Source organism: Triticum aestivum, chromosome 5A, assembly GCF_018294505.1.
Source record: "Triticum aestivum cultivar Chinese Spring chromosome 5A, IWGSC CS RefSeq v2.1, whole genome shotgun sequence".
Taxonomy (NCBI): domain Eukaryota; kingdom Viridiplantae; phylum Streptophyta; class Magnoliopsida; order Poales; family Poaceae; genus Triticum; species Triticum aestivum.
The window spans coordinates 77,656,482-77,668,855 of record NC_057806.1 but is presented as its reverse complement, the minus strand read 5'-3'; positions in this window follow the sequence as shown (position 1 = coordinate 77,668,855).

The following is a 12,374-nucleotide window of genomic DNA, read 5'->3' as shown; positions in this document are numbered from 1 at the left end:
CTAATTCGGATAGGGCGCAATGGGCCTTGGGTTAGCGGGCTGTAAATGGGCTATATGCGAACATGTCGTTAACAGGCTTTACATGGGCCGGCCCGCCACCTTTTGACCAAGTCAAACGGGCCGACCTTTTCACAGGAATGGGCCTCTGTTGGGCCGTGCCACATGTCGACATATCATAGGCGCCTATATGACCCACTGACGAGCTGACACGTGTTTCGTCCGGTCAATAAGAATTTTACACGTGGAAATTTCCCATTGGTCGAGGCTATTAACGGGTTATCGGATCCAAAACCCGACCCGATAGCTTAACAGCGTTCCGTTACGGTGGATGCCACGTGTCGGTCACCCTAGACGAAAGCACTTCTGTGACGCGCGATTTATCGTCATGGAACTGGAAACTTTCGTGATGATAATTTTGGTAATGTCATGGAACACTTCCACGACAGCACAGGTATGACTATCTTGATTCTGTCATAAATTTGTCATGGATGTACATGCATGAAAAAAAATCGACCTACTATGACAAACACGTATCATCACGCAAGTGTATTTTTTTGTAGTGAATGCTTGCAAGGCTTAGAGTGATGTGCACTATGGATGTTATCACATGGTGCTGTGAACTATTGGTGTTAAATCACAAGGCGATATGAACAAGATTATTGACTCTAGTGCAAGTGGGAGACTGAAGGAAATATGCCCTAGAGGCAATAATAAAGTTGTTATTTATATTTCCTTATATCATGATAAATGTTTATTATTCATGCTAGAATTGTATTAACCGAAAACTTAGTACATGTGTGAATACATAGACAAACAGAGTGTCACTAGTTTGCCTCTACTTGACCAGCTCGTTGAATCAATGATGGTTATGTTTCCTAACCATAGACATGAGTTGTCATTTGATTAACGGGTTCACATCATTAGAGAATGATGTGATTGACTTGACCATCCGTTAGCTTAGCACGCTGATTGTTTAGTTCGTTGCTATTGCTTTCTCCATAACTTATACATGTTCCTATGACTATGAGATCATGCAAGTCCCGAATACCAAAGGAACATTTTGTGTGCTACCAAACATCACAACATAACTGGGTCTCTGATGGTGTTTGTTGAGTTGGCATAAATCGATATTAGGATTTGTCACTCTGATTGTCGGAGAGGTCTCTCTGGGCCCTCTCGGTAATGTACATCATTATAAGCCTTGGAAGCAATGTAGATAATGAGTTAGTTACGGGATGTAGCATTACAGAACGAGTAAAGAGACTTGTCGGTAACCATATTGAACTAGGTATTGAGATACCGACAATCGAATCTCGGGCAAGTAACATACCGATGACAAAGGGAACAACGTATATCATTATGCGGTTTGACAGACAAAGATGTTTGTAGAACATGTTAGAGCCAGTATGAACATCCAGGTTCCGCAATTGTTTATTGACCGGAGGCGTGTCTCGGTCATGTCTACATAGTTCTCGAACCCGTAGGGTCCGCACGCTTAATGTTCGGTGATGATCGGCATTATGAGTTTATGTGTTTTGATGTACCGAAGATAGTTCGGAGTCCTGGATGTGATCACGGACATGAAGAGGAGTCTCTAAATGGTTGAGACATAAAGATTGATATATTGGACGACTATATTCGAACACCGGAAGTGTTCCGGGTGATTTCGGAGAAAATCGGAGTACCGGAGGGTTGCCGGAACCCCCCGAGAGAACTAATGGGCCACATGGGCCTTAGTTGAGAGAGAGGGCCGACCAGGGCAGGCCGCACGCCCACTCCCCCACTGGTCCGAATTGGACTAGGGAAGGGGGGGCTCCCCCCTTTCCTTCACCCTCTCCTCCTTCCTTTCCCCCTCCTAGTAGGAGTAGGAAAGGGGAGTCCTACTCCTACTAGGAGGAGGATTCCTCCTCTCCAGGCGTGCCCCAAGGGCCGGCCAGCCTTCCCCTTGCTCCTTTATATAAGGGGGTAAGGGGGCACCGTAGAACACACAAGTTGATTGTTTCCAGCCATTTGCGGTGCCCCCTCCACCATACACTACTAGGAAAAGGTCTATATATGATATGGACATTAATGGTGCACCGTGTATGTGGTGCGCCACTGCTATATAGCAGTGGCGCACCAGATACAGGTGCGCCATTAGTAATATATTACTAATGGCGCACCTGGTGTGTCGTGCGCCATTAGTAGTTTTGAAAAAATAAAAAAATTGTTGGTAATGGCGCACCATGGGATAGTGCGCCATTGCTAGTTGACATAGTAATGGCGCACCGCACCCACCGTGCGCCATTAGTAGTTTTGAAAAAAAAATTGATAGTAATGGCACACTAGTGGACGGTGCGCCATTACTAAACTAGTAATGGCGCACCGTTCACTAGTGCGCCATTACTAACAATTTTTTTTCAAAACTTCTAATGGCGCACCACACACCAGGTGCACCATTCGTAATATATTTAGCACAAGGGTTACTAATGGCGCACTTGATGTGTGGTGCGTCATTAGTAACCCTGGTGCTAAATGCACCCACCCCCTGGACCGCCTTTTCAGTTTTGAAAAAATAAAAGAAAATGATGAAAATGTCAAAAAATAAGTTTCCCATGTGATATGTGGTCTAGTTGTTGGGAAAATTTACAAATATGAATTTCGACTTTATTTGCAAAATTTCTCGGGAATTTAGTAAAATGGGCATAACTTTTGCATACGAACTCGGATTAAAAGTTTTTTTATATGAAAAATCATCTACTCGAAAAGTTACATCCGAATTGAACCGGGGGAACCTTGTTCAACATCTTCAAAATCCCCAAAAACCTAACAGAACAAAAGATAAAGGGCTTTTAAGATCTAGAGGGGGAAAATGAAAAAAAATCAAACTTACTAGTGGCGCACCATTTGCTAGGTGCGCCACTAGTAATAGAAAAAAAATTGGTTTCAAAAAAAATTGGATTTCTTTTTCAAAATATGATACGTAATATGACCGGGAAGTTTGAAATATTTTTTTAAAATTTCATCATACTCATGAACATGAACAAAGTCCTAGACATCAACAAGGTTTAATAGGATTGATATGATAGATATATCAACAAGTGCCTGTGAAGTGAGCTGGTGCTGGGGTTGGATAGAACTGCGAAGTTAAGTGTGCTCGGGCTGGAGTAGTGTGAGGTTGGGTGACGTTCCGGGAAGTTTGACCATAGAGTGCGATTTGACTTGAGATTAAGCATATTGACCCGAGATTAAGCCATAGTGACCCGAGATTAAGGAAAAAATGAAAAAATAAATTGGATTTTTTTAAAAAAACATGATTTTTTTTAAAATTGTTACTAATGGCGCACTTCTATGTGGTGCGCCATTAGTATACCAGATACTAATGGCACACCTGTGGGATACTAATGGCGCACCTGTGGTGCGCCATTAGTATACCAGATACTAATGGCACACCTGTGGTGCGCCATTAGTAAAAAATACTAATGGCATGATGCTAGTGGCGCACCTGTAGTGCGCCATTAGTAGGCAAAATAGGTGCGCCACTAGTAGGCCTTTTCCTAGTAGTGATAATCCACCTCGGTCATATCGTAGCGGTGCTTAGGCGAAGCCCTGTTCCGGTAGCATCATCATCACCGTCATCACACCGTCGTGCTGATGAAGCTCTCCCTCGAAGCTCTACTGGATCGTTAGTTCATGGGACGTCACCAAGCCGAATGTGTCCAGATCACGGAGGTGCCGTACCTTCGGTGCTAGGACCGGTCGATCATGAAGACGTACGACTACATCAACCGCGTTGTCATAACGCTTCCGCTTACGGCCTATGAGGTTATGTAGACAACACTCTTCCCTCTCGTTGCTATGCATCACCATGATCTTGCATGTGCGTAGGAATTTTTTTGAAATTACTGCGTTCTCCAATAGTGGCATCCGAGCCAGGTGTATGCGTAGATGTTATATGCACGAGTAGAACGCAAAGGAGTTGTGGACGTGGGTATATACATATTGCTTGCCATCACTAGTTGATTCTAGATTCAGCGGTATTGTTGGATGAAGCAGCTTAGACCGACATTACGCATATGCTTACGCGAGACTGGTTCTACCGACGTGCTTCGCACACAGCTGGCTAGTGGGTGTCTGTTTCTCCAACTTTAGTTGAATCGGATTCAATGAACATGGTTTTTTCTGAAGATCAGAAAGCAATCACTATACCGCGTTGTGGTTTTTGATGCATAGGTAAGAACGGTTCTTGCTCAGCTCATAGCAGCGACGTAAAACTTGCAACAACAAAGTAGAGGACGTCTAACTTGTTTTTGCAGGGCTTGTTGTGATGTGATATGGTCAAGAGACGTGATGAGATATAAGTTGTTGTATGAGATGCTCATGTTTTTGGTGTAGTTATCGGCAACTGGCAGAAGCCTTATGGTTGTCTCTTTATTGCATAAGATGCAAGCGGCAAATAATTGCTTTACTTTATCGCTATGCGATAGCAATAGTTGCAAAGAGCAATAGTTGGTGAGACGCACATGTAATGACACGTTGATAGAGATCAAGATGATGGGGATCATGGTGTCATGCCGGTGACGATAGAGATCATGACGGTACTTCGGAGATGGAGATCAAAGGCGCAAGATGATCATGGCCATATCACGTCACATATTTTGATTGCATGTGATGTTTATCCTTTATTTATCTTATTTTGCTTAGTTCGGCAGTAGCATTATAAGATAATCTCTCACTAAATTTCAAGGTATAAGTGTTCTCCCTGAGTATGCACCATTGCGACAGTTCATCATGCCGAGACACCACGTGATGATCGGGTGTGATAAGCTCTACGTTCACATACAACAGATGCAAGCCAGTTTTGCACATGCAGAATACTGGGGTTAAACTTGACGAGCCTAGCATATGCAGATATGGCCTCGGAACACTGAGACCGAAAGGTCGAACATAAATTATATAGTAGATATGATCAACATAGTGATGTTCACCATTGAAAACTACTCCATCTCACGTGATGATCGGACATGGTTTAGTTGATATGGATCACGTGATCACTTAGATGATTAGAGAGATGTCTATCTAAGTGGGAGTTCTTTAGTAATATGATTAATTGAACTTTAATTTATCATGAACTTAGTCCTGATAGTATTTGCATAACTATGTTGTAGATCAATAGCTCGCGATGTAGCTCCCCGTTTATTTTTGATATGTTCATAGAGAAACTATGTTGAAAGATGATAGTAGAAATGATGCGGACTAGGTCCGTGATCTGAGGTTTATCCTCATTGTTGCGCAGAAAAATTATGTCCTTGATGCACCGCTAGGTGACAGACCTATTGTGGGAGCATATGCACATGTTATGAACGTTTGACAAAGCTTGGTATGATGACTACTTAATAGTTTAGTGCACCATGCTTTACGGCTTAGAACCGGGACTTCAAAAACGTTTTGAACACCACAAAGCATATAAGATGTTCTAAGAGTTGAAATTGGTATTTCATAATCATGCCCGTGTCAAGAGGTATGATACCTCTGATAGTACTTTGCCTACAAGGTGGAGGAGAATAGCTCAACCAGTGAGCATGTGCTTAGATTGTCTGGGTACTACAATTGCTTGAATCAAGTTGGAGTTAATCTTCCAGATAAGATAGTAATTGATAAAGTTCTCTAGTCACTATCATCAAGTTACTAGAACGTAGTGATGAACTATAATATGCAAGGGATGACGAAAGTAATTTCCAAGCTCTTCGCGATGCTGAAATCGGTGAAGGTAGAAATCAAGAAATAGCATCAAGTATTGATGGTTAACAAGACCACTAGTTTCTAGAAAAGGGATAGAAAGAGGAACTTCAAAGAAGAAAGGCAAGCAAGTTGCCACTCCCATGAAGAAGCTCAAAGCTAGACCCAAGCCTGGAACTGAGTGCTTCTACTGCAAAGCAAATGGTCACTGGAACTAGAACTGCCCTAGATACTTGGCGGATAAGAAGGATGGAAAAGTGAACAAAAGTATATATTTGATATACATGTTATTGATGTGTACTTTACTAGTGTTTATAACAACACCTCAGTATTTGATACTGGTTCAGTTACTAAGAGTAGTAACTCGAAATGGGAGTTGCAAACTAAACAGAGACTAGTTAAGGGCGAGGTGATGATGTGAGTTGGAAGTGATTCCAAGGTTGATAAGATCACCATCACACACTCCCTTTACCTTCGAGATTAGTGTTGAACCTAAAATAAATGTTATTTGGTGTTTGCGTAGAGCATAATATGATTGGATCATGTTTATTGCAATACGGTTATTCATTTAAGTCAAGGATAATTGTTATTCTGTTTACATGAATAAAACCTTCTGAGGTCATACACCCAAGGTATATGGTTTATTGAATCTCGATCGTAGTAATACACACACACACACACACACACACACACACACACACACACACATATATATATATATATATATATATATTCATAATATTGAAGCCAAAAGATGCAAAGTAAATAATGATAGTGCAACTTATATGTGGCACTGCCGTTTAGGTCATATTGTTGTAAAGCGCATGAAGAAACTCCATTCTGATGGACTTCTGGAATCACTTGATTATGAATCACTTTGTACTTGGGAACCATGGCTCATGGGCAAGATGACTAAAACTCCGTTCTCCGGAACAATGGAGCGAGCAACTGACTTATTGGAAATAATACATACTGATGTATGCGGTCCAATGAGTGTTGAGGCTCGCGACGGGTATCATTATTTTCTGACCTTCACAGATGATTTAAGCAGATATGGGTATATCTACTTGACGAAACATAAGTCTGAAACATTTGAAAGGTTCAAAGAATTTCAGAGTGAAGTGGAAAATCATCGTAAATAGAAAATAAAGTTTCTACGATCTGATCGTGGAGACGAATATTTGAGTTACAAGTTTGGTCTTCAACTAAAATAATGTGGAATAGTTTCACAAATTCATGCCACCTTGAACACCACAGCATAATGGTGTGTCCGAACATCATAACCGTACTTTATTGGATATAGTGCAATCTATGATGTATCTTACCGATTTACCACTATGGTTTTGGGGTTATGCATTGGAGACAGCTACATTCATGTTAAATAGGGCACTGTCTAATCCGTTGAGACGACACCGTATGAACTATGGTTTGGCTAGAAACCTAAGCTTTCGTTTTGTAAAGTTTGGGGTGGTGATGCTTATTTGAAAAAGTTTCAGCCTGATAAGTTCAAACCCAAATCGGAAAAGTGCGTCTTCATAGGATACCCAAAAGAAACTATTGGGTAAACCTTCTATCACAGATCCAAAGGCAAGATATTCGTTGCTAAGAATGGATCCTTTCTAGAGAAGGAGTTTCTCTCTAAAGAAGTGAGTGGGTGGAAAGTAGAACTTGATGAGGTAATAGTACCTACTCCCTTATTGGAAAGTATTTCATCACTAAAATCAGTTCCAGTTATTCCTTACACCTGTAAGTGAGGAAGCTAATGATGATCACCATGAAACTTCTGATCAAGTTACGACCGAACCTCGTAGAACAACTAGAGTAAGATCCACACCAGAGTGGTATGGTAATCATGTTCTAGAGGTCATGTTACTTGACCATGATGAACCTACGAACTATGAGGAAGCGATCATGAGCCCAGATTCCGCAAAATGGCTTGAGGCCATGAAATCTGAGATGGGATCCATGTATGAGAACAAAGTGTGGACTTTGGTTGGCTTGCCCGATGATCGGCAGGCCATAGAGAATAAATGGATCTTCAAGAAGAAGACTGATGCTGACGGTGATATTACTGTCTACAAAGCTCGACTTGTTGCAAAAGGTTTTCGACAAGTTCAAGGAGTTGACTACGATGAGACCTTCTCAACCATAGCAATGCTTAAGTCCGTTCGAATCATGTTAGCAATTGCCGCATTTTATGATTATGAAATTTGGCAAATGGAAGTCAAAACTACATTCCTTAATGGATATCTTAAAGAAGAGTTGTATATGATGTAACCAGGAGGTTTTGTCGATCCTAAAGGTGCTAACAAAATGTGCACGCTCCAGCGATCCATCTATGGACTGGTGCAAGCATCTCGGAGTTGGAATATACGCTTTGATGAGTTGATCAAAGCATATAGTTTTATACAGACTTGCGGTGAAGCCTGTATTTACAAGAAAGTGAGTGGGAGCACTACAACATTTCTGATAAGTATATGTGAATGACATATTGTTGATCGAAAATAATGTAGAATTTTCTGGAAAGCATAAAGGAGTATTTGAAAGGAGTTTTTCAAAGAAAGAGCTCGGTGAAGCTGCTTACATACTGAGCATCAAGATCTATGGAGATAGATCAAGACGCTTGATACGTTTTTTTCAATGAGTACATACCTTGACAAGATTTTGAAGTAGTTCAAAATGGAACAGTCAAAGAAAGAGTTCTTGCCGGTGTTACAAGGTGTGAAATTGAGTAAGACTCAAAGCCCGACCACGACAAAGATAGAAAGAGAATGGAAGTCATTCCCTATGCCTCAGCCATAGGTTCTATAAAGTATGCCATGTTGTGTATCAGATCTATTGTATACCCTACACTGAGTTTGGCAAGGGAGTACAATAGTGATCTAGGAGTAGATCACTGGACAGCGGTCAAAATTATCCTTAGTGGAATAAGGATATGTTTCTCGATTATGGAGGTGACAAAAGGTTCGTCGTAAAGGGTTACGTTGATGCAAGTTTTGACCCTGATCTAGATGACTCTAAGTCTCAATCTGGATACATATTGAAAGTGGGAGCAATTAGCTAGAGTAGCTCCGTGCAGAGCATTGTTAACATAGAAATTTGAAAAATACATGCGAATCTGAATATGGCAGACCCGTTGACTAAACTTCTCTCACAAGCAAAACATGATCACACCTTAGTACTCTTTGGGTGTTAATCACATGGCGATGTGAACTAAGATTACTGACTCTAGTAAACCCTTTGAGTGTTGGTCACATGGAGATGTGAACTATGGGTGTTACTCACATGGTGATGTGAACTATTGCTGTTAAGTCACATGTCGATGTGAACTAGATTATTGACTCTAGTGCAAGTGGGAGACTGAAGGAAATATGCCCTGGAGGCAATAATAAAGTTGTTATTTATATTTCCTTATATCATGATAAATGTTTATTATTCATGCTAGAATTGTATTAACCGAAAACTTAGTACATGTGTGAATACATAGAAAAACAGAGTGTCACTAGTTTGCCTCTACTTGAGTAGCTCGTTAATCAAAGATAGTTAAGTTTCCTAGTCATAGACAAGAGTTGTCATTTGATGAAAGGCATCACATCATTAGAGAATGAAGCGATTCACTTGACCCATCCATTTGCTTAGCATTATCATCATTTAGTTTATTGCTATTGCTTTATCCATAACTTATACATATTCCTATGACTATGAGATTATGCAACTCCCAAATACCGGAGGAACACTTAGTGTGCTATGAAACATCACAACGTAACTCGGTGATTATATAGATGCTCTACAGGTGTCTCAAATGGTGTTTGTTGAGTTGGCCCCTTTCCTTCTCCCTCTCCTCCTTCCTTTCCCCTCCTAGTAGGAGTAGGAAAGGGGAGTCCTACTCCTACTAGGAGGAGGACACCTCCTCTCCTGGCGCGCCCCAAGGGTCGGCCTCCCCCCTTGCTCCTTTATATACGGGGGCAAGGGGGCACCCTAGAACACACAAGTTGATTGTTTCCAGCTGTGTGCGGTGCCCCCCTCCACCATAACCCACCTCGGTCATATCATACCGGTGCTTAGGCGAGGCCCTGTTCCGGTAGCATCATCATCACCATCATCACCCCGTCGTGAGTTCATGGGACGTTACCGAGCCGAACGTGTGCAGATCACGGAGGTGCCGTACCTTCGGTGCTAGGATCGGTCGATCGTGAATATGTACGACTACATCAACCGCGTTGTCATAACACTTCCGCTTACAGTCTACGAGGGTACGTAGACAACACTCTTCCCTCTCGTTGCTATGCATCACCATGATCTTGCATGTGCGTAGGAATTTTTTTGAAATTACTGCGTTCTCCAACACGACGTTTGACAGAGGCGCTGCTCACCGCGTCCAACGCCATGTCATGGTGGTGGATGATCCTCCGCTCAACCATGATAGGTATGCCATCGTTTCTGTCGATCCTCCCGTTCCTGACCATTAGAAGGAGTTCCGGCTTGCTGAAGTCTGCCGCATTATCACGACTGATTTGGAGTATGGTTTGCTTGATGATTTCATCTATCCGCTTGGCATTGGTTGTGTGGTGCTTGCGGGTATGGAAATTAGACATGCGGTGATTAGGGAAGGGCCTCACACTTTGACTGATGACTCTAAGTTCACTTTAGTTCCGCATGATGAGAGTATCAATATGCGCATGCTTGCTTTTGAATATGAAGTCTGGGTTATGTCTCTTGCGTTCCCTATGGATTATCAGACTGAACATTATGTCCATAAGGCAGTTTCTAACTTTGGTAAACTGCTAGTCTGGCCTCGTCCGGGTCAAAATAAACCCGCATTCTGGTTAAGTGTCACATTAAGGATGTTGCTGAAGTCCCGCATAGTCTCTTGGTCACTAGAGTTGGTTTGCTGCCAGGTCTTGGTCGCTCTTGGTTAATTCCAGTGTATGTGCTCAATGGCAGAAACACCATCCCAGGTCTGGTTGGCACTGAAGAAGCTCCCCCTCTTCTTACTGCTTCACCGCATCCGTATGGTCTCCCATAGTATACTGTCATGTAGCAGGCCAGAATTGATGAGATGGCTGCGTAGGCTGCCCTGAATGAAGCTGCCTAGAATGCACCTGCACCTGCTTAGGAACAGATTCAGGAAAATGCGTGGCGTATGTGGCTAGTGATCCCCCACCGTACTCTGATTTCAGCTTCAGGGCCTTTTTTCAGTATGATGGGCCGTCTCTGATGGATGGTGCGGATCCTGAGCATAACATTCAGGATAACTTGTCTGATGTTTGGTCTTCTGAGGAGGAGATTGAGGCTGTCGAAGCTTTAGCTAATAGTTTTGTCCTTGGGAACCCTGTCGCCCATATGGCCTTTTTCATAGCTGGTGGAGAGTCAGTTAATTTCACTGTTGCACTTGATCATGAACTGCTACCTTGGATAGGAGGAATGCTCCAACGCATATACACACCGACCCTCACCAATTTGCAGTTGGAAAATGCCATGTTCCCTCTCAATCCCTTCAGGATTATTCAGAGCCAGCTGAACTATGTCTTTGCCGGGTGGATGTCACGTGTTATGCCAGAACCAGACTTTATAATTATGTCTATGATCTTCTGTTCTGACTTTTAGTTGGGAGCCAACATAATTCCCCATAACCTGTTGCATGAGGACTCATTTGTCATAACTGATACTGCCAATGTGGAATGGGACTTGGTTGATTGATCCCCTAGACTCAAGGCAATTACTGCGCATTTTGCTTCTGAAACTACAGGCTCTCAGTCAGTTCCTGTTGCTTTGCCTGACCAAGGGAATGCCCTTCAGATGCTTGTTTCTTCGTCTCTGTTTAACACTACTACCTCTTGTAATGCTAAGGTGCCACTTGATAGTACTGCAGTTAGAAGGAGTACCAGATCGAACAAGTATGATGGCTTTAAGGTCAACCATGTTTCTGACAACAAGCAAACCAGATCAAGGGTCAAAGCTCATGTGGTGCCGCATGTAAGTGCTATATCCAGGGCCGCTGCTCCTGCACAGGCTGTTGCTGGTTCTTGCCCACTTCCTACTTCCATCGAGGAAATTCAACAGGTGGGTGGCCACTGCGGGATTGCTCCTGAAGATTTATCTGCAAAGAAGCTGCTGGATGGCCAGCGTAAGACTTCTGGCGGTGAAATATGATCCTTCCTTCGACATGAATAAATCTGGGAATGTGTTATCATGGAATATCAGAGGCATCAACTCTGAAAGTAAACTTTTGTCTCTTAGGAATGCTATTGATACTAGCGGTTGTTCGGTGCTATGTATCCAGGAAACTAAGCGTGAATCTTTTGATTTAGCTTTTATTAAAACCTTCTGCCCCAAGCGCTTTGATAAATTTGTATTTGCGCCCATGTTGGGTGCCTCGGGTGGCATTATCACTATTTGGAATAGCACTGTGTTTGTGGGAACGCCTTGGCACATTGATTCTTTTGCGGTGGGTGTTTATTTTGTTTCCATGCAATCCAGTGAGTCTTGGAATCTAGTCAATGTTTATGGTCCTTGCTCTGGTCAGAGATGGGTGGATTTTACTTCTTGGTTGTTTGATCTTAATATACCTGATGATGAAAACTGGTTGATACTGGGAGACTTTCATTTCATTCGTTCCACGGTGAATAGAAATAAACCAGGTGGAGATGCTACAG